Raw genomic sequence first — 26,481 nt, 5'->3', positions numbered from 1 at the left:
TATTGAAAAGGCTTGTTTTTTAGGTACTCATGTTTCAGGGTTTTATAAATCATGTTTATGTGTTTAAAGCCTGCAAATTGCTGTCAGGACTCTTCTGTTGCAGCGAGTAAGTACATGAGGACGCCGTCTTTCCGACATGAGAATGAATCTAAAATAGAAGTATGCAAATGTGCAACATGACCTATAAATAACAAACTGTTGCATATTTATTACATAGCATCACTACCGAAATCACCAATTAAAAACTAAAATTGTCAAAAAATATTTGTGCATGCAGCTAATTTACATATTCTGAAGCTATATATTCCAACTTGTCTTGTCTATAAAAACGTTATGTACAAATAGATGTCACGCACCCCTTTGACGTGTTTATTTGAGTCTGAAAAGACCAAAATAATGTCTTGTCAATGAAAAACAGGGCGAGGGTGATGGTCCTCCCGCTCAGTCTGTGGGGAAATAAAAAACGAGGTGCTTGTTTGAGCTATATTTGAACAACAAAGTTGCTTGTTTTGGCCTTGTTCTGACAGCAGTGTTAAAGGCTGGAGTGAAAATAATCCTACAGTACGAGTGCGTCTGTGATGTGGCTGTTTATTCCAACCATTAGACTAATTGCCTCGCTGGCAGGTGATTAAGATCAATGGCTACAACCTCCAGCTTCTCTATTTTCGTTGTATTATCTGTTGGCTCCAGTTAAAAATCTTCTTCTCTGTAGCGCATGTGTGAGCAATATTTCTCCTCATTTATGAAACAGAGCAAAACAATCAATCCAGAGTCCTGCAGAATACAAATGTGCAAGCCTCACAAAAACTCATTTGAGCCATCCATACATATCTATATTATTTGATTGCATTTTAATGCAAAGCCAGTCTAAAATAAAGTTGCAGAGCTGCAGCACGTATCCAGGCCTTGGAAATGCTTCTGTTCTTAACACCCGGTGCCTTGCAGGTCTTGTAAAACAAAAACGAGAAGCTGCTTAGTCCAAAAAATTATGCATTTGAATTCCTTGGACCAGAAACAGCAGCTTGTTTGGAATAAATAGAGGAAGACCTGGGAACTGGGAAGTTTCCGCATGACTGAACACACACGCACACGCACGCATGCACTCTCACACACACACACACACACACACACACACACACACACACACACACACACACACACACACACACACACACACAAGAAAGAGATGGCATCTTCAGTGAGATTACACAAACACAAAATGTACGGATACACGAATTTCTAAACATGGAAATAACCGCATCCAAGCCCAGAAAAACGGAGTGATTGGTATTGAGTTCAGAAGATGGAAAGCACTTGGGGATGAAACGGAACAATGAGGAACAAAACAGACTGGTCCCACAAAGCAATGATCATTTATCACCAGCAAAGCCGCCGCCAAAATAAGAGGAGGGGAAAAAAAATCTCATCACATTTAGAGACACAAAGGGTTTCGAAAACAATTTGGCATCAATAACAGCAGTTTGTGCATGACAGCTTCATATGGATCTGCATCATGGACTGTGCTGTTTCACCATCACAGCGATGACGGGTGTCACGTCTCCGTGAACTTCTGCACAGTCTCCGGATTTCGCTGCTGACTTTAATGCTCGGCTGAAAGAGCAGCAGAGAGACAGCGGAGCTTTATTCGCCTATTCCACAGATCTGGTCTACTTGCACTTTTCCAAAATGGTTAATTCTGCTTGTTACAAATTGTTCTGGAGCAAAGATCCAACTGTCACAAGGAATTTATTGAATAGAGAAGGTAAAATCACAAGAGAAGGTCGGATCTCTGGGGTCAAGTTTGTTATAAATCTAATGATGTGAGCCTTCTAGTCACATGATACCCAACAGTATCAATGCTGTGTAGCTGCTGCACATTTTATTCTTGTTTTAATCCTCTTGCTAGGGAAAAAAAGCTGTTCATTATGTAGTTTAATAACCACAACCAAGTCCCACTATGCTGTTTACAAGCCAAACACCCAATTACTTAATACATTATGCAGAATTTGCAGACTTCTCCAGCCTGTTATGGGAGTTTGGAGCTTATCTGTGCCCAGAACATTAAGGGTTTCTTCATCACATATGCTTAAGTTTGCATGAGGGCGTTTTAGGGCCTTTTTAAATAAAATAATAATAATAATAATAATAATAATAGTAATTATATATATATATATATATATATATATATATATATATATATATATATATATATATATATATATATATATATATATATATATATATATATATACTCCCTGAAATTAAAGTCGGAATTTTTATGAGGAAAAAAAAATCAGAAAAATAGGATTTATTTTTTGTGTTGGAAACAAATCATCTGCAGCCTCTATGACCCACTTACACCATTAACCCTTATAGCATATGGCTTCAGTTTGACATTGAAAGTTCTTCACAGTCTGAATTCTTACATTAATATGGTTATTCTGTCTAAAATCTTGAGCATTTTTCTTATTGCAAACTATAATTACACAAAGTCATCCACTGCAAGCGTACCACTGGAGATTGAACTGAAAACATTCTTGTTTTACTCAGAAATTTTCCACTTTAATCTCACAGAATATTCAAATGTATGACTTTGATCCACAAATATTACCCCCTGGCTGCAAAATTTAATTATTAATTACAAAAAAAAAAGCTCAGCGCCTGACATGCATCACTTTAAGAACAAATTTGCAGAAATCTGAACCATTTGACACATTTAATGCATTTTATGTAACATTATCAATATTAATATCACCAATCGAATGTGGTTATGAAGCAGCACATAGATTCAACTGGTGGATATGCATTTTAAGGTGCACAAAAGTATGCTTTGAGGCAAAAATGCTGCAAAAATTTGTAACTTGCACAACATCTGCCACTCACTGCTGTTTTTTACTGTCAAGTAAAGTGTCAAGAAAGAAGAATCCTCACATTTGAGGCACTGGATCATTTAGAAATGATTATTTGAAAAATCTTCAATCAAAATCTTAAAAAAAAATCTGTTGACTGATCCTTTTAGTTTTCACTTTCTAGCGAGTAGTAAATAATTGCAGCTTTCGGTTCGATATTCAAGTCTTTTGCTTCTGCACGAAACGCTACATGCATGCGTTGTGTGATTTATTGCCGTCTACATCACAGCTCGCTCCGTAACTGAGGAGGAACAATTACGTATCAAGCGCTTTGTATCAGCCACCCATCATCCGTTGCGTTTTACAGCATTCTGTGTTCGACGGCTGCTTTTTATCCGTCACATGTTTGATGAATTGTTCCTTCAGCAACGCATCCGGGGCTTCTGTCACATTCTCCAGTGGATGAAAGCAACCGGCGGACGACTGAAAAGGAGATGGAAAGAAAGGCGAGCGAAAAGATGTTGGCTGAAGTCGCTGTTGCTCCTCTCTCTCTGTCCTGGTGTAAAAGTGGGTGTTCATCCCCAGAATACAGATGGCATTACACAAGCAATCCTCTAAACGGCTGAGACGAGCTAACATGCCGTTGTCTGGAATGGCCCGTATCGATCTACGGTGCCTATGGTAATCTCACAGCCAAGAGTCTCAGCTTACGAAAACACCACACGCAACCTTTTTACTTACACTTAGTTCCTCGCTAGACACGCTCGCATTGGTTTTCTTATTAGCTGTGATGTCTGTGAGAGGAGAGGACAAGCGGTAACTTATGTAGGAAATTGGAGAAATTCTTTGAAGCCGCTTGAAAGTAGTCTGCTCCAAAAGAATCTAATGGAAAATACTGCTTGGATGCACAATCATCTTTACAAAATTGAATTCTGGTGCGTCGTCCGTCCTCTAGTCCCTTCCCTTGTGCCTTGGTGGTAGATTGGCCTGAACTTATGACAATTAACCTTGAACGCCGAGCCCACAAGATTTTCAGTAATTAAATTATCTCTCCTGTTGCACATCTGGAAGTCGGCCGCCACATTCTCTGCCTCCGATAGATCGGGTCTTTGTTGTGCAAAGAAAGAAAAAAAATCCAATTCAACACATCCTATCTTAGGATTCAGACACTGTTTCTGCACGGAGAGCTGCACATGAATACGCAGCTGCTTTATAATTTAATAAATTTGACATGGTAAGTGGGGTGTTATCAGCTGTTCCGCTTTGTAGTTCAGCAAAGGCAACTGCACAGGCAACTTACATGTTGGTACGATTGTGAGTGTGAAAGGCAGATGTAAAAAAAGAAAAAAAAACAGGTGCAAATTGGTTTCGGCATCATTACATGTTGCTGCAAAGAAAGAATGGAAACGGCAACAGAGACATGAAAGAAATACAACTCAGCTGGAGCTGCATTTTCATCATACATGTAAGAAATGGAATGATAGTGATTTAAAAAACACCTTGTTATTCAGAGCATCACAACAGCTGTTTGAATCCAGCTATACAAAGGCAGATCACATCTCACCGTGTCATTGAAAGACTCTAAAAAACAGCCCAGCAGCATCGAGGTGCGCCATCAGAGGAGAGAAAAGACGCTGATGGGCTGCTTTGACAAGTCCTTCTTTTAAAATGTGCCAAAAAAACTTGAAGAAGGCAAATGAGCAAATAAATGACGGCGTAATCAAGTCATATTTGGAGCAGAATAGCCATTGTACGAATAAGTCCAACAGGATGCTCGTCAGACCACTTGCCAAATTCAGCATTTTACGTAACGGCGTGACTCAAGGCCACTCGAAAACTGTGCAGAGTTGGATTCCAGCAGGCTGAAGCACTTATTTTTGTGTTTGGCTGGTAAAAAAAACTGAACCTGAGGAAGTCTCACTGAAATGTTTTTTTCCCCCCTACTTTTCTCATTTTTTTTCTCATGTTTCTATGGCAACAGTAAACTTTCTGACTGTTAATGTGCTTCAGAAAGTAGCTAGGAACAAAAACAAACAAACAAAAAAAAGCACCCCTGGCTGCAAATTTTCGTTATAAGGCCTGGGACTTTTTTCTCAGAACCTTTCTCAGTTCCCTAATTTCTGGCAGCCCAGTAGGTGGCAGTAGTGAACCTAAAGTCTGTTTGCCAGCAGCGAAGAAGATGCACAGGATGCACTGATGTCAGCGCACAAGGAAGTTTGGTGAACCGTGAAGGAAGACGGGACTGCATTGAGCTTGTTTGGAGGAAAGTTTTCTTTTAAAAATCTTCCCGATGGCAGCTTGGATAAAAGCGTGGTTGTGTGCAAATTGTACGACAAAAAGTTTTCTTAACACTGCAGCACTTCAAGCTGACGATATCGCCTCAATGCAAAGCATGTTAGCACCAGAGCTGACGATAGCTACAACAGTCCTGGTACCGGCAAACGGTGTAGGCATCCCATAACAGACCACTTTTCAAGACACTGACAGTTCTTGAGTTTACAAAAAGTCTGAAAATGTTGAATATAATCGCTATAATTGCAGTTTGAGTTTGCAGTAATCTGTGAATGTAGCAGACAGATAAAAAGTGCAGATAAATAGAAATGAAACAAACATGTTTGTTGTTTAAGTTCACGTAGATGTCTATTCATCCTTTCAGTCGTCAACCAAAACTGATTCGAATTGAAAATCTTTCCTTATTGTGTCAGATATTGCTATTTGACACAAACGTGATTAATCGCGATAAATTAATTACAAAACGTCTAATTTATTTGATTAATTTTCTTAATTGCGTCCCAACATGATTAATAACAAAAAAAAAAACTGTTTCATTTTAGGAGCAACTTTGCACAGATCTGAACCATTTGACTTGTTTAATGTGTTTTATGTAACTGGATTGCACATTATCAATACACACCAACCAAATGTGGTTTTGAATAAGCACATAGATTCAATTCTGCATTTTAAGGCACACAATCTGTTTTGAAGTAAAAAAAAAAAAAGCTGAAAAATTCACAGCTTGCACAAGGTCTGTGACTCACGACTATTTTCATTATCAAATAATCGGCTGAGTTATTTAGTTTTCATAGTTAACAGTTAAAATAAGTATAGAAAAAAATTGCAGTTTTTCAAGATATGTGTAAACCAAAAACAACAAGACAATCATCTCACTGGAGATGCTGGATCATGGAAATGTTTTGCATTTTGCAACACAGAGTTAGGTTTTACATGTAGGTGCACATTCTTTAAAATGGGCAGCATCGCCTTTAAACTGTTTAAATTTCACCTGGACTGAAGCAGATTCTGTCAAAAACATGTTTTACCTCCCATCTGTTTGTTTTTTTTTTTTTAAGTGGAGCACTGAAAGAAAAAAAACATTGGTTTAAAGGTTTACAGGTCATTGATGAGCTGCAACTTGTAAACTGAAAACCTTTTTATTTTGTTGGTGATGGTACCCTAAAGCCCACTGGCAGGTTTAAGAAACATGGTATCTTATAAAACAAGCACACAAATTACACCATTTCTCAGCCGGAAACTATAAAAACAGAATAATTTGGTCCTTGAGTTTTCCAACACTGACTGAACGACTCATCTGTGATGTTCCATCAGGAGAAAAAAAAAAAACAGATATAAATTTTAAATCTTGATATTTAATCAAAATCACTTTTTCCTAAATGACTTATTTTTTTTTTAAAAAAATGTCAAAATAAATTGTTTACTCCAACCAGACTGTGCAAAATATCAAATGTCTAACCAAAAATAGACACACAACAAAAGGTTTTCAGCCTGTGTGGAACAAATGAAAAACCTAAGCAATAAAATTAAACCCTTTTTCAGTTTTGGTAACACCTGTGGGCAGCTGGAAAAATATACATTGTGATTTTATCTTCGTTTTTTTTTTTTGGGTGGTGTCGTGCTGGAAGTTCTGAGTAAATTATTGCAGCTTTTGGTTTAACATTCAAGTCTTTACTTCTGCATGAAGCACCACATGTGTAGACTGTGTTTTGTAGTTCAATTAAAACCAGTGTAGGTGGCATTTCACTAGAAAAACGATCTGGCTGACTGTGTTTTTCCTTTTTAGCGTGTTATCAACTTTCAATTATGAATTAGGACATGATGAAGTGCCCTGAGATAAAGTAGCTCCTAAAAGAATAAGATGTAAGCAGGTAAATATCACATCTTGTGCTGCTCATCTTATCTTTAAAGTTGCAGCTGCAGTTTGTGGATTTGAGAAAAACGATCAAATTCTTCCCCGCCTCTTGAAAATACCAAACTTTATACTTCTCAGTGGAGAATTTTCTTCTATTATTTAAGCGCAGTTAAGGACCAGTACAGTTTGGTTGGGGGTAAAGGCAGTTAAATGACAATAGAGAAATAAAAAAGAAGGTAAAAACCCAAGCAGATGTTCAAACCAAGCACCAGATTGCTCTAAGTTCGACCTTTTTTCCACCTCAGACTGATCCAAAAATGCAAATTATTCCAGAGCTCCAGAACGGCTGAAATGATTTTCAAGTTGTGAAAAACAGCAAAACAAAAAAAGCTTCGACAGCCCGGCGAGAGTCGTTCATTCAGTTCAAGGAGTGTGTTTCCCTCAGTCACAGTTCATGTTGATGTTTCGGAGAGGCAGAGAGCTGCCAGTCATTCACCCAACAACCTACTTGACAAAACACATGTCTCCAGCTAATGCTTATTGATCACTGTGAGCAAGGCAAAATTGAGGGGCCTGCTGGCATGGATCCGCTCTGGGGAAAACAAACCATCACAAGTACAACAAAACAGTTTGGGTGGCTGCGTCCAGAAAACATTCCTGTTGTGACTTTAGTGGAATTTCAAATCTCATAGGCCCTGTATCGTCAATGGTGGTACATATTGCAAAGCATTTCTGAGGATAAAATGAGCATTTAAGGTATGATCCAGTGTCTATAAAGAGTATTCAGTACCCTTTCCTTTTCATTGCTTTTCAAAATTAGGCTTTTTTGGATAATAACTTACCAAAAAACACTCTTAATTAAAGATACAAAAGGTAAAATAAGTGACTGCATAAGTATCCACCTCCTTCAAGTCAGTATATAGTAGATGCATCCTTGGCTGTAGTTACATCATTGAGCCTGACTGTCAATCAGCCTTGATGCTGATTGACAGTCTGGATGCTGCTAATATAACTCATTCTACTTTGTAAAACTGTCAGTTTGCATGGGCATCAAGAGTGAACATTCCTTTTCAAGTCCAACCACAAACTCTCAGTTGGATTGAGGTCTGAAGTCTGACTCCAGAACATTCACCTTGTTGTCTGTAAACCATTTCTGTGGAGCTTTGGTTGTTTGCTTCGGCTCATCGTCTTGATGGAAAACAAATCTTCTCCTCAGTCTCAGTTCTCTTGCAAACCAAATCGGGTTGTCCTTCAGGATTTCTCCAGACTTTGCTGCATTTATTTTACCCTCTACCTTCACAAGCCTTCCAGGACCTGCTGCTGAGAAACATCCCCACTCTAATCCAGATTTAATACAAGTTTTTTTCAACTCTGTCTTTATCTTTGCCTCACTCACAAAGCTTTGACTGGTGAAGAACACAAATCAGTTGTATGAACAGTCTCTCTCATCTCAGCTGCTGAAGTTTGGAACTCCTTCAGAGGAGTCATAGGTGTCTTGGTGGCCTCCCTCGTTAGTCTCTTTCTTGCTCAATTGCTCAGTTTTTCTTAATTATTCCTTCCATTTCTTAATGATGGATTTAACTGACTTGAATTTAATGAAATTCCCAGTGATATTTTCTTTTATCATCCCCTTACTGATGCTCTTCAGTAACCTTTTCACAGAGTTTCTTACAGTGTTCTTTAGTATTCATGGTGTAGTTCTGTCCTGGAGTACTGATTCAACAGCAACTGGACTTTCCAGATATAAGAGTCTTTATACTACAATCACTGACACACATTCACTGACCTCAGGTGATCTCCAAATCACTATGTGTAAGACTTTCTAGTACCATTTAGCAGCACAAGTGTGGAATTATTCACTTTAAAGGGGGTGAATACTTATACAGTCACTTCTTTCACATTTTAGATTTTTAATTCACTGACATTGTGTTGTAGAAATCTGTTTTCAGTTTGACACAAAAGAGTATTTTTTTTTGTAAATTCTTGTCAAAAAGGCTAAGTTAAGTTGACCATGATTCACTGCTGAAAGGCAATAAAAGTAGAAAACTTCCAAGGCAGGTGAATACTTTCTTTTACAGACACTGTATATCAAGGAATAAAAATATATTTAGTCCTTTCCAAGTATCATTTCTGGAATCCATTACCAAATTTTCAGTCAGTAACCGCTTCCAATCTATTTAAACTACAGTCAATTTCTCACAAAGCATCCGTTCGAACAGATTTCAGGCCCACAAGGTCCTTCAGTCGAGATTGTGACCTTCGGTTTGGGGATCAACTGTGGAATAGATGGAACAAAACGCTTTGATCACCTAATGGGAAAAAATGTGCCATAAATCCACACCATTACAGTAATAGACCAACCGCAGTGGCTAATGTAAATGAGCTGCCTTTTAATTTGATTGTTAAGTCAGATGTGATTTCTAGCAACACTGAGCAGATTGTATGTATGATGGCTGGGAGTGACACTGTTGTCTAGGTTTTGGTGTATTTAAAGCGCATATTTTGAATTTTTGTTGACAGTATTGCCATTTGGGATCTGAATTGTAATTGGCACTATATAAATAAAATTTGATTGAATTGAATTGAACTGACACTATTTACATCACACAGCTTCTCTTATTGGTAGATTTTGATGATTTCATTGTTGAAAAACTGAAAAAAAAAAATCACAGGGTTGCAGTTTAAAAAGGATTTCTTTCATCCCGCACACTGATAACACACACTTGGACACACACACACACAGCCACAGCTGTGTTACACATGTACAGGTGTCTCGGTGGGGGGGGGGCTTCCTTTGCAGTGCTGCACTTTCCTCTGGATGCTCGACCAGAATATACGAGCTGGAGGGCTTGGACGGAGGCCAGGCTCGTCTCCTCGATTTTGGGTCATAAACGCGGCCTCTGCCCAGGACTGCAGGGCCTTTTAAAACAGGGCTCAGCTTGATTGGACACACTTCTGTTGCTCCCTCCCGACTGCTAGCAAGCCAGCTGATCAGAGAGGCAGAACAAAGCCGGTCTCCTACAAGCCAGTCCGCTCTCAACCTCTCGTACAGTAAACGGGATATTTAGGGTTTTTTTTTTTTTGTGACCGTCCTCGCTTCACCACTGCTGCTCGTACATGGTGCTTGCTACAAGAATAAATAAATGAATAAATCTGTGGGATATATTCAGCATCAGCAGCTCATTTCTGCAGGATGGGGAAGCCAAGATCAATGATGGAAAGAAACCAAAAGAAAAATTCAAATCTGTGTGCACCGGGGCAGGGAAAAAAAGCGTAGAAGAGTTTCTCGTGAAAGTTCACGAGGTCCCCGTTTCGTTTCCGGTCCCGCTCGCGCCGCTGTTTTTCGCCGCCTAATTTGTCCATGAATATTACAACGTGCACCATTTGGCTCATGAATATGAAATAGATGAAAGCACAGGCTCTACACCCCCTCTCCCAAGTAATCAACAGTCGACACACACAGTCCCGGTGTCGGCTCTCCGACTCTGCGGCAGCGTTTTTCTCTGGTGCATTTAGCCAATCGCAGCCGATCAGAGCCTTAGCAGGATGTTAGCGCCGGTACAAACTGTCCGTGAATAACATGCGAATGGAGCATCCTTCGTCGCCAAGGATATTTCAGTGGCGCTCTCCCTCTCCTTCTGTCTCCCCTTTTTTTCTCTATCTCTCATCTCCATGCACAGACAAGTGGTATTTACAGCGTGATAGCCCTAATTCCTACGAACTTTCTCTATTCGTGGCTGCAAAAAGGAAAAAAAAAATGATTGTAATGTTTTATTTACTGCTGTTGGATAAACAGCGCGCTCGCTGTAGGAACAACATTGAAACATGATGCAGAGCTGAACTGCTAATGCACCAACAGTCTCTGCCCATGCGTTTACCCCGCCTTAAGCCACATGGCTGCGCTCCAGCATGGCCATATGCCCCTTAGCCTAGCTGCTCCACGCTATATTAAATGACTCATGATACATCATCTACATATCATCGCTACCCGAGAAGGAGAGAACACGACTCGGGAATACTGTTAGATGATCAGAGATTGTGCTGCTTGTCAGCGGAATGACGCGTAAACTGCATTTCTGTCATTATCAGCTGATCCGTCGGCTGTTGTTGCAAGAAATGGGTCAAGGATTTTGTGTAAAAGTACCAGAAAATTGTGAGAAATGCCTATTGGAAGCTTTAAAAGTCTTTTTTTGTTTGACCAACATTTTAAAAAATCAATTTACACTCAAGTATTGACCAAAAAATGAAACATTTTAAAATATAAGAAATTAAAATGAGAAAAAACAATATTCAGAAGACTCGTTCATTATTAAAATACTTGCATATTTCAGAATTTTGGTGAATAAACTTTAAATAATTAGTGGTAAGTAATTTGTCTGGCAAATATGCGTCATTTCTGCAATAAATTGGTCGATATGTTTGCTCAGAAGTATCAGAAAATTGCATATTGGAACTCACTCGTCTTTAAAAATTGTAATTAAAATTGTGAAAAATTCATCTTGCACCTCAGAGCCCAACTGTACGTCTTAGAAACTGGTTATTTAGTTTGACCAACTATTAAAAAAATAATTTACAATCAAATATTGGATAAAATTAGAAAATGTAAGAAATGGAAATCAGAGAAATGCTAATCAAATGATAAAAGTTGCATATTTCTATTGATCCATATCTGAATAATAACATTTTAGCATTTATTGGTTGCTGTCAATATAACAGAAATTAAATAAATACAATTTGAGTCACCTGTTGTTAACTATTTTTTTCATACATATATGCATTTTTTTGCAATTAAGTGATTAATAATTTTGTTAAAAGTTTCAGAAAATTGTGAAAAAATGCCATTTGCAATTCAAAGATCCCAATGTGACATCTTAAAATTAGTTATTTTGTTTGACCAACATTTTAAAACCAAAAAAAAATTTAATTTACAATCATGTATTGACACAGAAAAAGATAAAAAATTATGAAATGGAAATCAGAGAAAATATGGTCAGATGAGTCATTGATGATCAAAATAGTTGCATATTTTTGATCATCAATCTGCTGATCCATAACTGAATAATATTGTTTTTGAATTTATAATTTCACAAGAATTGAGTAAATAAACCAGTTAAATATTAAGTGATTTTTCGTGCATTTATTTGGACTAAAGTGATCAATAAGTATCAAAAAAAAATCTGAAAAATGCCCAATGTGACATCTTAAAATGGATTATTTTGTTTGACCAATATTTTAAAAATGTATTTTAAAATCACGTATTGATTGAAAGAAAAAGATAAAATTGAATTTGCATTTTTTGCAATAAACTGATCTCTCTCTCTCTCTCTCTCTCTCTCTCTCTCTCTCTCTCTCTCTCTCTCTCTCTCTCTCTCTCTCTCTCTCTCTCTCTCTCTCTCTCTCTCTCTCTCTCTCTCTCTCTCTCTCTCTCTCTCTCTCTCTCTCTCTCTCTCTCTCTCTCTCTCTCTCTCTCTCTCTCTCTCTCTCTCTCTCTCTCTCTCTCTATACATATATATATACATATATGTATTTTAAACAACCAAATATTATAAACATCATAAAAATGTGAAAATGTCCATTGGAGCTTCCACAGCCCAACGTGATTTCAATAATTGGTTATTTTAACATGTTTCGACAAACAAAAGGATAAAATTCAAAAACTGTAAGAAATTGACATCAGAGAAACGCTAATCAGATGACTCATTTATTATAATTTGATGTAGTTAATAGAAATGTGGTAAATAAACTTTGAATATTCAGTTAATTGTTAGTAATTTTCCATGCATATATGCGTTTTATGGTTTGTCAAATGTGAGGATTTGATGGTTTCACCTCAGGCTTTAGGAAATGAAAACCCAATTACACATTTATTGAGGAAATAATGGAGAAATAATCCATAATTAAAGAAAGGTTGTGATTACATCAGTGCAGTATTATGAAAATATGTCACATAGCAATGTATTTAAGTTGAGTTTAGTGCCTGGAAAGACATTTAGGAGAAGTTTTCTTTCGACAAACTTGTTCATTTGTCGTCACCGAGGGCAGAAAAGCAAAACCAGACTAAAATGTGTTGCCTGATGGGACCCAGAAACAAAGTGTGTGTGTGTTTCTGCATCCAGGACGGTGATGCATCCTTATCTAATCGCACAACAGGACCCACTAAATGAAACTCCTGCACAACAAGTGGTGGGCCGGCGAGTCGAACAGCGCCGCTTTCTCTGACATTATTAATTGCCTCGCATTGTTAGTCATTTTCATTACCAAGGTGTGAACGAGATAAAGACTTGGGACCTCGGTTCGTGTCAGGATTTCTCGCCGGGGTAATTAAAGTCCACGCACCAGGTGCCGCTTAGATGAGCTTGCAGGATTTTTGCTTTAACGGTGCATTCTTTGAAGATGTGGTAAGAGATGCATAACACTTAGTAAGCTCAAACTGCACCTAATGATTAGTCCCATTAATGATTAATCTGCTGTTTACTTTCCAGATTAATTAGACTACCCACTTGTCAGATGGCAGTCAATAGTTAAAAAAAAAAAAAAAAAAGTAATATTTATGTCATTTGAGAAGCAGGGATGTTTTTGGCAACCTATCAAAAGTATTTTGTCGTTAATTAAACATGCTCATACTGTAGATACACAGCAGGTGCTGCGGTGTGGAGATGTCCATATCTGAGATACCTGCAGGCACTTTGTGAGGAAGAGATAATTGGAACATTGTTTGTAGTTTTAATTTCTGACATATTTCCAGCCTGCAATTTGCATGATTACTCTGCCTTGTAGTACTGAGACAGCATTTGTTTCACACCGTCCAGACATTTTTGAACCCCCTGGAAACCGCAAGCAGTTTCATTTTGCTCCTGTCAAATTGTTTTCCTCACTGTGGGCTCATTTTTCACTGCAGTATAAAGTCCTGCACCTCTATGGGAACAGCACAAGCATGGCGAAAAGAAAATAGAACTCAGAAATGCCTTTTGTGCAGTATAATAAAGTTATGATGGAATGAAGCTAACAAAAAAAAAATAAGAAAAAAAGGAACTTTAAGCTTTTTAACATTTTAACATTTACCCAAGTGTCCAGCACTGGGGATAAATTGGGGCTCTACATACTATAGATATTTTATTAAATTATTTTTAATTTCTTTCTGTGCTTATCTACTACATATTCTGTGTAAACACTGCCTGCAGTTCAACCCAGTGCAGTGAAAAAAAATGCCTGAATTGTTGCCTCGTGACTGTTGATCACACCTGAGTCATTTGAGGAGTTTTGGTTATGCCAAGGAGTACAGAATTTTTTGTTTTTTTACAAAACATAGTTACTGCAAACTGTTTATTTTTGGCATTTTTTTAAACTGACACACAGAATCAAATGATTTTGATGACAAATTTGAGGTTTGGTTTGCTTTTTCCAAACAAAACCGATGCAGTTCGATGCCATACACTAAGCATTTGTTGATTATTTAATAATTAAATTTGCATTTTTACAGCAGTACAGTACAAATATTTATGAAATAACCATAGAAAAATTAAAAAAAAACCAAAAATATGCAAAATATAAGTACTAGCTCCGATTCTCGAAATCCCTCCGCATGTGGAAATAATCATATTGCACATATTAATGGCAACGATGAGTACAGATACTGACAGAGAAGTATTAATATTGCACAGATTCGTCTTATATATGTAGAAAAAGTTGAAGGCTAGTTGTCAGGAAGATGGAAACCCAATGATTTAGGTTCTTGCTATGTTAAAAACCTGCTGGTTCAGAGGGTGAATGATCAGTAACGGCTATAAAGCTTGTTCTGTCTTCGATTCTGTTTTGTTCTTTCAGTCTGTGAGCTCTGTTAATGCCTCTTCTTTCATATACTGATATCAAGCAGTTATGTGAGCCAGTGACCCGTGAGTTAAATGCAAAGAATGAATCTATCGCAATGCGTTGAGGGAGGCGTCCAATCAGTTCCAAATTCATTCTGCATCACTAAAATCTTACAGAACTCTCATCAGTGACATAATGGAGTCAGTCTGGGGTTTCATGAAGAGTTCTGAGGAGCTGAGTGGTCCGACCAGCCTGCCAAGTACCTTGAAATAATAAAAGGTTTATCCAGCAGAACAGGGGCTGTTTTAAAGGCTAAAGGTGTCATTTGATTTAATTACAGTTTTTGTCTGTTCACTGCACTTTGTACAAAGGTAACGGAGTGAGAACATCCACCCCTGACTTTGGTTTTACATTTTTTTGGACGCTGCTCTGTCTCGCCATGATTTATAGGTGAACATCACGCCTCTTTCTTGATGCTGACTTGGGGAAAACTTTGTTCATACTGGAGTTGAAGAGCTAAATTCTGAGCAGATTCCACAACAAGGTCAGCTCTTGTAGACTTGTACTTTCTTGAAGCAGAGCTATTTACCCATCACATATTTACAGTAAATAGCTCAACTAAGGTGTGTATGCACTGAGCACCTGCATTAAGTTGTAAGGATTTAGATTGAATTATTGGATTGAATGGCAAAGGATCAATGGAAATTAAAAGTAGCTGCAAAGCAATGATTGGGATGTTATTATTTGGATGCGGAGTACATTGAGTAAAAGATCAAAACACTGCAACTATCCTTTATCCTAAGCATCCTTTGGATTCCTAGCCAAGGCTTAATACATTTAACGGCAAATGAAAGGGACTTTGTGTTATTATTGAGAAAACAAGACACAAAGAAGGAAAAAAAGCATCATAAGAGCTTTTCTCTTTCTTTTCTTTGAATTTTGAAGGACAAAATGCTCTTGTAGCAAACAATGAGGTTCACCAATAATGCATCAGTGCATGGCAACAGGGGAACATGATGTACTAATAGCTTTGTTGGAGCCCACAAAAACAGTGCAGTTGATGAGAAGTGTTGTCATAAAAAAAGAGGGGGAAATGCAGCAGAGGCGACACTAAAGAGGCAATCTTGTCATCCTTACAAGATTCCCTTCTCGGTTTAGCAGCGTTTGACTTGGCGCCAGTTTCTGGGGTTTCATCTTTGCCAATTAAGCCAACCTAGTGTATTCCAGCAACTACAATCTGCGTCGTTTGCCAAAGCATTAATGAACTAGATATTAATTTCATTCTTACGCTGATTTGGAAACTCCCTTCTTCGATGGATTGCGAACCCACTGTCTGCTCGTCGCGAGTTGCAACATGAAAGATCTTCCCCATCAAAGGCATCTGAGCTCAATGAAATGGCAGGAGATAAAATGTATATTAATATGTGGGGAATTAGATAAATAGGGGGGGATCTTAGAGAGAGGGAGAGGAGGGGGCCACGAACATGAGAGAGATAGAGACTCATCATGACGGTCATCACTTCAGCTATTATCCCTAATTCTCTAAGGGAATATCTCAGTAAGGCGGAGTAAATTTGAGGCTGATAAGCAGACAGTGAGATTTGCCCGTGCTTTGAGGCAAAGCCTTTCCAAGGGCTCGCTTTTCACCTACACAAGGTTTGAACTTGACGCATCAAACGGCTCGTACGACTCCCCTCCTCGTTGCAGGATTCGGGATTCTGCCGTGCAGTTGGTGAAGCAGACTGTCGGTGGGATTTGATCGTCTCTCCTCTGCCCTCCACGAGTCTCAGTCTAATTAGCACAATGAGTCCAACCACGACAAGTTAAAGAAACTTTTCAGACACTCTCCATAGGATCATTGCTACTGACTTTGGGAATCCAGTGACATTTTTTCTTGCACCACTACTATTCAAACGTTTGGCATCACTTAGAAATGTCGTTACTTTTGAAAGAAAGGAATTTTTTTCACTGAAGATAACATTAAATGAATCAGAAATACAGTCTAGACATTTTTAATGTGTTAAATGACTATTCCAGCTGGAAACAGCTGATTTTTAATGGAATATGTCCATAGAGGTACAGAGGAACATTTCCAGCAACCATCACTCCTGTGTTCTAATGCTACATTGTGTTAGCTAATGGTGTTGAAAGGCTAATTAATGATCAGAAAACCCTTGTGCAGTTATGTTATCACATGGATAAAAGTGTGAGTTTTCATGGAAAACATGAAACTGTCTGAGTGACCCCAAACTTTTGAACAGAAGTGCATATTTTTTGGCTTTTTGTAGAACATCTTGCCAAGAAATAAAGAATATGCTGCAAGAATAAATCCCCAAATTGGCCATTTCCTGACTCATACATACTTACAGTCGGGCCAAGGTTTTTACTTGCAGTGAGATATTTCTGCATCTGTAAGATTGGAAGCAGTAATAGCAGTAGTTTCTGTTCCATTTCAGACCGCAGTCCACAAAAAGATCACTAAAATTATTTCATGCATACAAAGAAACGTTCCAAACACTACAACTATTTAAATATCCTGTTCCTTTACAAGGAACATCCATCCATCCATTATCTGCACACCGCTTCATCCTGTGGGGCTGGAGTCCATCCCAGCTGATTTAGGGTGAAGGCAGGGGACACCCTGGACAGGTCACCAGTCTATCAAAGACCTACATATAGAGACAAACAATCACACCTACGGTCAATTTAGAATCACCAATTAACCTCAGCATGTTCTTGGACTGTGGGAGGAACTGGAGAACCTGGAGAAAACCCACGATGTACAGGAAGAACATACAAACTCCATGCAGAAAAATCCCAGGCCCACGCTGGGATATGAACCAGGGATCTTCTAGCTACAAGGCAGAAGTGCTAACCACCAAGCTGTTGTGCAGCCCTTTACAAGGAATAGCAGCTTTAAATAGTTGCAGTTCCAACACTGATGGTTAAAAAGAATCACAGAAACTTTCCAAAGTCTCTCTTGCCACAGGATTTAGCTCTCCACTGCCCATCCATACCCTCCAAACATGCTCCAAACTCAGACTGGTGTCACATTCTGCCAGAAGTCTTACTGTCTGGAACATACTGACTACACAGATGGACAGAGGGAAGTGGATTTTACTGCAGGAGTTTTAAAATTTATGGACATCTTCATACTTCCCCCCCCCCCCCTTCTGCGAATTTCAAATTCAAGCTGCTGTCTTGCATGAATCTTCCAAACCAAGACTGGGTGATATTCAGCTCATTGCTTTACATATCCTTTATATTATGGATTGCTTAGTCACACTATGTGATTAAATATATTACAATATTTCATCAATTAGAGATGTTCACTTGAATTGCATGTGGAATCTCACGTGAACAAATGACGTTTAGCCACATGCTTTTGCATATTCCATTCGTTTCCTGTTTGTCAGAGCTGATAACTGGCTTCAGAGGAGCCATAAATCAAAAATGTTGCCACATTAACATTTTCTATAACCACTGTACGTCATGAGATGGTCGACACAAGCTTAATTATTTAAATGCAGATGCTAAAAAATACATAAATGTGTTTTAAAGCTTGGTCCAAATTCATTTCACACTGCCGGGACTGCAGCTAATAGAAGACAGATTACAAAAGTGATTATTGCTGTAATCTGTAGCTGTTTATCACGTTAATATTCAATCAGTAACATTAATTTCATTTGGATTTCCATGTATCTGTCATGAAGGGACAGTGACAGACTTGCATGCACTTTTTGAATATCATATTTAAAGGTGCAAAGTGTCATGTTAGAAATAATCAGCTGCACTGAGAGTCACTGAGTGGGAAAATAAATATATCAACTTGCACAATTAACAGTTTTCTACCAGCATTCTTCTCTTGAATCATCTGCGGTAATTTTTTTACCATGTTATTATTTTATATTCTTCATAGATTTCCAAAGACATCAACCTGTTGCTCTTTACTGAAGCAGGCAGCACACAACTGGTCTATTTTGTGCAACAAAACAAAAACAAAAAGAGTCAAATGACCCTTTAAACACTCCCATTTTTTCCTAATAACCACCATCTTTATACCCAATATTTCTGATTTAGGTTTATCCAGCAAGCTAACACAAAGAAAGTCTGGCTACGTCAAATTTAGTACAGCCATTTGGGTTGGACGCATTTTTCTAATTCTGCTTTTAAGATTTAGTCTCATCTTTAAAGCTGAAATGCAGGACTTTTACATATAAATGAACATCTGTTGCATTCAAACCTTTACTCAATGAGTTTATACAAGGCTGATTAAGCCACACAGTGCCAGATAAATGTCTGTATTTTGCAATTTACTATTGTTTTGTACACCAGAGGGGGTTTGAAGCGACAATTCCATGTTAGCACACTGGTGGCGATGCATTTCACAACAGCCAGCAATAGCCAATTAGCCAAAGCTAAACAAGAAGGCAACAGTAGTGACGAAAAGAAAGTCTGCAACTACGAAGGAAATGCCGCGGAAGCATCCAAGAAAAGTTTCTAAAGCTTCACCTAAAAAGAGAAACTTGAACAAACACTGTAGCGCCGAGCAGCGAACATGTTGGTGTAATTACACCAACATCAAATCATGGCTTAGCTGTCAGGAGTTGAAGTTGTAAATATAAAATAAAATAAAAAATAGAAAACTTAAAAAAAAAATAGGAGATTTAATGTGACATCCCAGCGAGCTCCAGGCTTTCTAGATAAATTACATTAAATATTCTGGATTTCTCAGGTGTCTGGGTCACACACTGACACTCTCTCTATTGATTTCCAATGACTGCATTTGCATTTGGTTGTAATATTGGTTAACTTTTCATGCATTTGTAATCAAAATGTTAAATTAGTCCAGTTATGAACTGGATGTCTGGACATCTGTTGACTTAGTGTGCTTACTGGTATCAATAAACAGTTTTTTTTACCTTGAACTCAACTAACTTGTGTCTTTTATCCACAGATCTTAAATTAAAGCAGCTTTAGAAACAGAGTTTTTCCTCTAAGTAGTTGTGAAATGTCTCTACAGTTGTTTTCTTGCACTTGGAAGAAAAAAACTTTTGAAATGGTACAAAAATAAGCAATGAGACACTTGTATGAAAGCCATAATTGCCTCCAGGACATTGTTTACTGTGATTATGCATTCTTGGGAGCAGTGGGCGGAACTCAGCTGTGCCTCACATCACAGCACTGCCATACCTATAATCACAGAAAATAATGTTGACTGGAGCATTATTGCTGAACTGTATATGTGTAAGCTGTTGGGAATCTGTGGAGGAATCTATGAAAGGTCAATCTGGCATTTTCAGAGAGTGTCTGGATGCTGAAGAGGCAGAAACATGGCACCCGTTGCCTGAGCATACTCCTTCTATCAGAGCCTCTGGCCGGAGTTGATCGCTGGCTGCTGCTGCTGCAGGCCACTGCAGACACATGGCACACGACACAGATGGCGAAACAAGGCGACCGACAGCCGTAGTCAAAACAATTCTGACATTTGTGCCATAAGTTATCTCTTTTTTTTTCCCGGCGTCAACGTTGTCGCCCCGCATAAGTCACACGTAGCTGTAACGAGCAGCAGCCGGTCTACAGGCACATGCAGCCTCCGTTAATATTTGTTGATTTAGGAATGCAGACTCGTGAATGACACAGAGCGGGATTCGCTGAATAATCCCCTTTCTGGTGCACAAAGGCATAACTTAAGCTGCTACAGTGAATACTAAGTCTCTCTCCAGCCTGGCAAGCGTTGGACTCGTTCACACCCGAGCAGTCCAACTCGCTCAGATCGGCCTGTCTCTCGACTCGACACAAACACGTTTTGTGGAGGTACTACTGGAAAGATACAGAGGGCTATCTATCAAAATGGAGACGGGTGGAAGTCGTTCCAGTCTCCCCGAGCTGCATCCCGCCTACCTATGTCCACAAATGCTGTGGGTATGCATGCAGAAAATGCACACAGTCCCTCCGTTATTAGTAAGGATAAAGGCCTGCAGGGAGCTGTGCTGTTTTTCACTTCATCCAGACAGAACCTCAGCCCCACAACTCCCACCACCGATCCTCACATCACACAGAGAGGTGTGCAGAGGGGCCAGGATGACGGTAAAAACTGATGAAACAACAGTATTCCTCAAAAAACACTGACTTGCCCCCATTAATCGCTTGAAAAAACCCCCAGAGAAGATGGCCATGTGAAAATGAATCAGCATTTTTCAGCTTTGAAGAAACATACGTTAATCTGCACCAGCAGTTTGGGCGAAGAATGACCTGCTGTGATTGAACAAACGGCCGCCGTCGCACAAAGAGACATTTAGCCTTGTCAGAGGCCTCGTCAATCATTTGCTAATTGAAAGGGAGAAGCCGGAGCCACTCGACTAGAGCCGCCAGGCGAAATATTCATTATTTACTATTTTCAACAGGGATTAATCCCCCCCTGATTGTTTTGTTTTTTATTAAATCGATCAATAATTTCATCTTACGCTGCTAGAAAATAATGAAAAATGCTTGCCATTTTCCCAAAGCCCAAGTCTTTAAATTACAAACCCCACTGGCAATCAATATCCAATCAATCCAGAATAAGAAAATCAGCAAATTCTAAGGATTTATAACATGGGATATTTGGTATTTTGACTGACAAATGGCTTTTTTATTGATAAATGCATTCATTTATCATCACTGACTAGTATTTTCAGCTCTAGATTGAACTGAATGATCGTAACTTGGCACTGAACTGCAGGTTTTCTTGAAAATGTCACACTGGAATCAGAGACTTGGCTGTAGCCACGTTGAACTTTTCTGCGGTTGACCCATAAGTTGAGGATTTGAGGGGAATTAACTGAGAATCCTAACGTTAAAGGCTGGTCATTTGATGTCAGACAAGCAAAATATGCAGTTTATTCCACACGTGTGTGACCGAACTTCGATTTATGCAGTCATTATGCTCGGTGTTGTGTGTAGAAATCCACTGGCTCCTCATTTTGGCTCAAAGAAGGAACCTGAGAGTTCCACCGGAGGGCTGATCAGTTGATCGATGGAGCTTATGCAATTTACATTGTTTGTGTTAATGATCGGAAAAAGGCAGCTAAAGGTGACAATGGCACGAGCCGTATGTTCGGGATGCCCTGGACTGTGATGTTTGTGCTAAATGCAAGAAAAACTGGCAAAGCAGCGTGAATCAGCCGGTTATGAGTGAGGAAGAAGGAAGCGGTCTGTCACAAGCCATTTAGTGAGGAGGAATGTGGCGGAGATGCATCACGTGAAGCTCCTATCATAGCATGAATTACCGGTTTGAAGCAGCAAGAGGCAGAAGCAGCGTTTCAGTGTGTGGGGAAACAGAAAAGCTGGGATTGTTAGATGAGTCACCCTGCTCTGAACCAGTGGTGGACGACATGTGCATAAGGAGGAATCTATTCACCCGAGTGCTTATTTCCAACAGTGAAGGCTTCTGTCAGGGCCGCTATGGTGAGCCATCCTGGCACCGGCTCCTCGGCATGCAGGTAAACGCCAGAAGCTACGGCTCTTGTCAGGCCGATCACACTCCTCCCCGCTCCTGATGACTCAGGAACGTAACGAGGTGATAAAACCCAAATTCACGCACCATGACAGGTTCCCCCCCGAGTTGAGAAATCATGTTTACCGCCCGTGATGCTCATAAATCCTCGCCTGTTCTAGAAACAATGACGCCAACCGCCTTTAAAGTTGGTGAGAGGACAGTCACATCCTTCCAGTCGAGTCGAGCTCCAGGCTTCTTCTTTTTTTTCATCAGAATCTAAGAGCTGAGTGTAGCTGCTCAGGTGGCCCATTGCCCTATTGAGACACTTACTGGTGTGTGGCCTTAATTTACCAGCACATCATAGAGCACTGGAATAACAGGGCACCTGCATGTTTAACACACAAAAAAGCAGAATATAATCCCACAAAATGATACTTTCATACCTCAAAGTGACCATTTTCTCTGAGTTTTCAGCCATTCAGAGGACCCACGGATGTTGAATAATACAGGATAAGATGGGTAACAGATGAATACTTTGCTTAAACGGCTATTTAGGAATGATTTAACCCAGCAGATGTGCGAGATGCTGTGTAATGGAGGAGCTGCATGCAGATATTATGGAATAAGTGACCCATTCACACTCAGACTGTGTCCTTCATTTTACAGGCGGCTCGTAAAAAAAAAAAAAAAAAAAAAAAATCGCCAGATGTGAATATGGACACTTGAGGAGGCTTCATGTTGGAGTGGAATGATTCTGGCTGCATCACCAGCAGCAGCAGCAGCAAATCTCCAGATATGAGATGTGATGCCCCAAATGCAGCTTCTCCAACCAACACACATGTATTTTCAGCATCAGGGCATTTTCAGCACCTCCCACTGATGGACAGCTCCTATTCACAGCTTCTCTTTTTTCTTTTCCCTTTTGAAGCTTCATCTCCAAATCAACAACTGAATTTTAAAAATCCACACTTCTGGTTAACCTGCTCAGACTGGGGGGGGGGGGGGGGGGGGGGGGGGGGGGGGGGGGGGGGGGGGGGGGGGGGGGGGGCGGGGGGGGGGGGGGAGACACAGAACAACCTGCTGTATCACCCTAGGGTGGCTTGGCTGGCTGAGGTTTCCAGAAAAAAAGAAGAAGGGAGCACATTCTGTGAAACAAAGCGTGACCCGATGCACAACTCCAAAGCGCCCTTTTTTTTTTTCTTCTTCCTCCTTTTCCTCCGGACCCAGCCGGTCCAACCTGGCCAATCCGGCGCCCTTTTTTGCTGCAAACGTGTATGCTGAGAATACCTGAACTGAATTTGAATTACCATATGACGTAGGCCTTTTTCTAGCACTAATGTCCTACTGGCAACAGGGACTGTACCACACGGACCCACAGCCTCTACCAGGCGCTCAGACGCGCAATTTGTTGCACCAGTTTACCCCCTGCATCCCCTCCAAACCCCCCCTTTCTTGTTCCCATCTATCTTTATCTGCCTCTATATATACCCACACACACGCGTTTGGGAGCAATCCGCTCACACCCGAACCAGGATGCGACAGCCACCTCACAGGAGCCAGAAAATCCACCAAAAAAAGAGAAAAAGTATCTGTCCGTGCATTGAAGTCAGTGAGCCAAGCGCAGAATCACAATCACGGGTTAAATGGCGATGAGAGATGGGTCTGCATGGGGGAACGCACACAGCAAAAGCGCGTCAGGGCTGGAATTTGGGTTCAATCAAAGATACTTACGCATTTTTCTCGAATGAATGAAATCGAGGTTGAGAGCAGTGCAGGAAAAATCAGCAGCAGCAGCAGCGGCGGCGGCAGCAGCGGCAGGGCCCCGGTTCCCCGTTTTCAAGATTTGCGGTGCGACCGTGGCACAAATCTCCATGTGAAAAGGGGGGGATAAAAAAAACGAAAAAAAAAAAAAACACACAAGGGGGCTGCTGCAGTCCGCGTCTCTCTCGATCACAAGTCAAGATGCTCGCCTGCGAATAAACGCCAAACACTCAGAAAGAGTTGCGTGGATGTGCGGTGCGGCCACCATTCCCACGGACGGATGGAAAAAAAACGCACCAGCAGCAGCGACAGCAGCAGCAGAATCAGCAGCAGCTCCCCGGACTTGAAGGTATTCCTCTGGACTGGAGAGCAGGAGGAAATCCTGCAGAGTTTCTGACGGCAAATCAAGTCCTCACAGGCCCAGTTCTTCTTCTGCTTTCTATCCTCCCAGAACCAGTTGACTCCCACTGGTGGTTTCCTTCCAAATCCAAGCGAAAAACAAACAAAAAAAGAACCAAAAAAAAAAGTGGTGAGATTCTCTTGGAATTTGGGCAGTCAGAGGCTTCTTTTTGTGGATTTCTCCTTCAAACCAAAAAAAAAAAAAATTAACGGGGGGGATGTGGTGAAGAAGAACAATCCCCTATTTCTAAAGCATTGTTGATAAGGTCAGCGCGGAAAGAGGTGCAAACAGGAGCGACGAGGAGAAGAAAAAAAAGAAAAAAAACCCTGAGAACGCCTATTGGATCAAATTAAGGATATCCGTCCCACTGCAACCATCACACGCGTCGCATCAGGACAAATGGATTGCCATAGGCTGCTCTGGAAGAGAGGAGAGGGGAAAAAACGGCACAGCATATGGCATACAGTATTTTTTCGATTAAGTAGGTGCTGCGTTCCCTCCCAAAAGCAATTCGGTGTATTGATTACATAAGAGCGGCTGTTGGGGATAAATCCGTGCGTCCGGGATCCGGGCGGTGGAGCAGCATCATCCGCAAATAAAGCGGCTTTTGCTGGGGTTTTTTCTTCTTTTTCTCCCCTCCTCTTCTCCCTCTCCTCTCTCTCTCTCTCTCTCCGTGCCACCGGCTCCTAATGGTCCCTCCGCTCGCTGCAGTCCATGACTTGAATAGCGAGCACGTTGAAATCTCCAGGCACCCAGATCTGCGCGTCGGAGTCACGTGTGCGTGTGTGTGCGTGTGTGTGTGTGTAGGTAAGATGAGTGTACGTAGGTAGGTGCGCGCATGCATGTGTAGGCGTGTTCCCGAGAGGTGGAGGGTGGATGGTGGATGGTGGAGGGGAGAGGGGAGGAGGAGGGAGCACTTTAACTTTGACCACTTTGCTCGCGCGTCCGTCCATTTAAAACCACCCCAGCGGTCGTTAATTATCAGGGATCAATAGCATTAAAGCGTAAAGAAAGCCCAGATCTGCTGTGTGATCGGTGCGTGTTGCTGGGAGTCAGCTGTTGATGAGGTATGGTTGCCACCTACAGGCGTTATTCTCTGTTCAGTCATCCGGAACGGTCCATAGTCTGCATCCACAAACACATTCAACATGTTCCCTCCTCCACATTCAGCAGCAGCAGCAGCAGAGTGGAATCAGCACAAAGAAGTCACACCACAGAGCGTGTCTATTTGCAAACAAGTTCTTTTTTAATCATTTTCAAATGAAACCATGAGAAATCTCCCTTATATGGCCACCAGTAATTCAACCACACTCATGATGAAATGATGAGAGATAGTGTAAGAAAAGTAGTAGTAGTAGTAACTTGTTTTATGGCTCGTTTCCAGGTAGTTTCCTCCTAACCGGATCCTTGCTTGTGTTGTATCTACTCTCAGATGTACATCACTTTATATAAAAGCATCTGCTAAATGAAACTGTACAATTGTAGAATCAAAATTCAGTTTCAAATTTCAACATATGGAACTGGAATTCAGAAAACCAGCGTCAGAACAGGTGAATTAGTTGCATTTCTGATTTAAAAAGACAAAAGTCTGCATCATGTGAGACCATTATGGTGCTCTTTAAAGAAAACACTCATTGTTAGATAAATCAAAATCAAAAATTTGACCTGATAAAGGTAATATTTGTGCACAAAGATTGCAATACAGCCAACATTTGTTCATAAAATTAATTCTGAGCAATGAATCATTCAGAAAAAGTCACCATTTGTGGAACATAAATGCCAGTAAAAAACATTTCACAACAATCCATCCAGTTTCCCCAAATTCCAAGTTTTTCTGATCTAAATCCAGCCAAAAACTTCAACATATGAAACTGGAATACAGAAAACTGACAAATATTCAAGTAAAAAAAGGTGAATTATTTGCATTTCTGATTAAAAATAGACAGTTTTGGTGCTCTTAAAGTAAAATACTAATTGTTAGATAAATCACAAACAAAAATGTGACCTGATAAAGACAATATATTTGAACAAATAT

At 40.1% G+C, this 26,481-nt stretch overlaps 1 protein-coding gene across 1 annotated transcript in view; it reads right to left on the bottom strand.

The window, feature by feature from the left end:
- The window catches only part of LOC111588881 (leucine-rich repeat-containing protein 4C-like), a 59,579-nt gene extending 34,404 nt beyond the window's left edge, over window positions 1–25,175 (bottom strand). Inside the window, exon 1 of the mRNA XM_023299471.3 lies at window positions 24,017–25,175. The gene's annotated coding sequence lies outside the window, so the exon portion shown is untranslated. The remainder of the gene's footprint in view (window positions 1–24,016) is intronic.
- Window positions 25,176–26,481: the final 1,306 nt, after the last annotated feature.

This window comes from Amphiprion ocellaris, chromosome 1 (genome assembly GCF_022539595.1).
Source record: "Amphiprion ocellaris isolate individual 3 ecotype Okinawa chromosome 1, ASM2253959v1, whole genome shotgun sequence".
Classification (NCBI taxonomy): domain Eukaryota; kingdom Metazoa; phylum Chordata; class Actinopteri; family Pomacentridae; genus Amphiprion; species Amphiprion ocellaris.
This window is presented reverse-complemented; position numbering and strand designations above follow the sequence as displayed.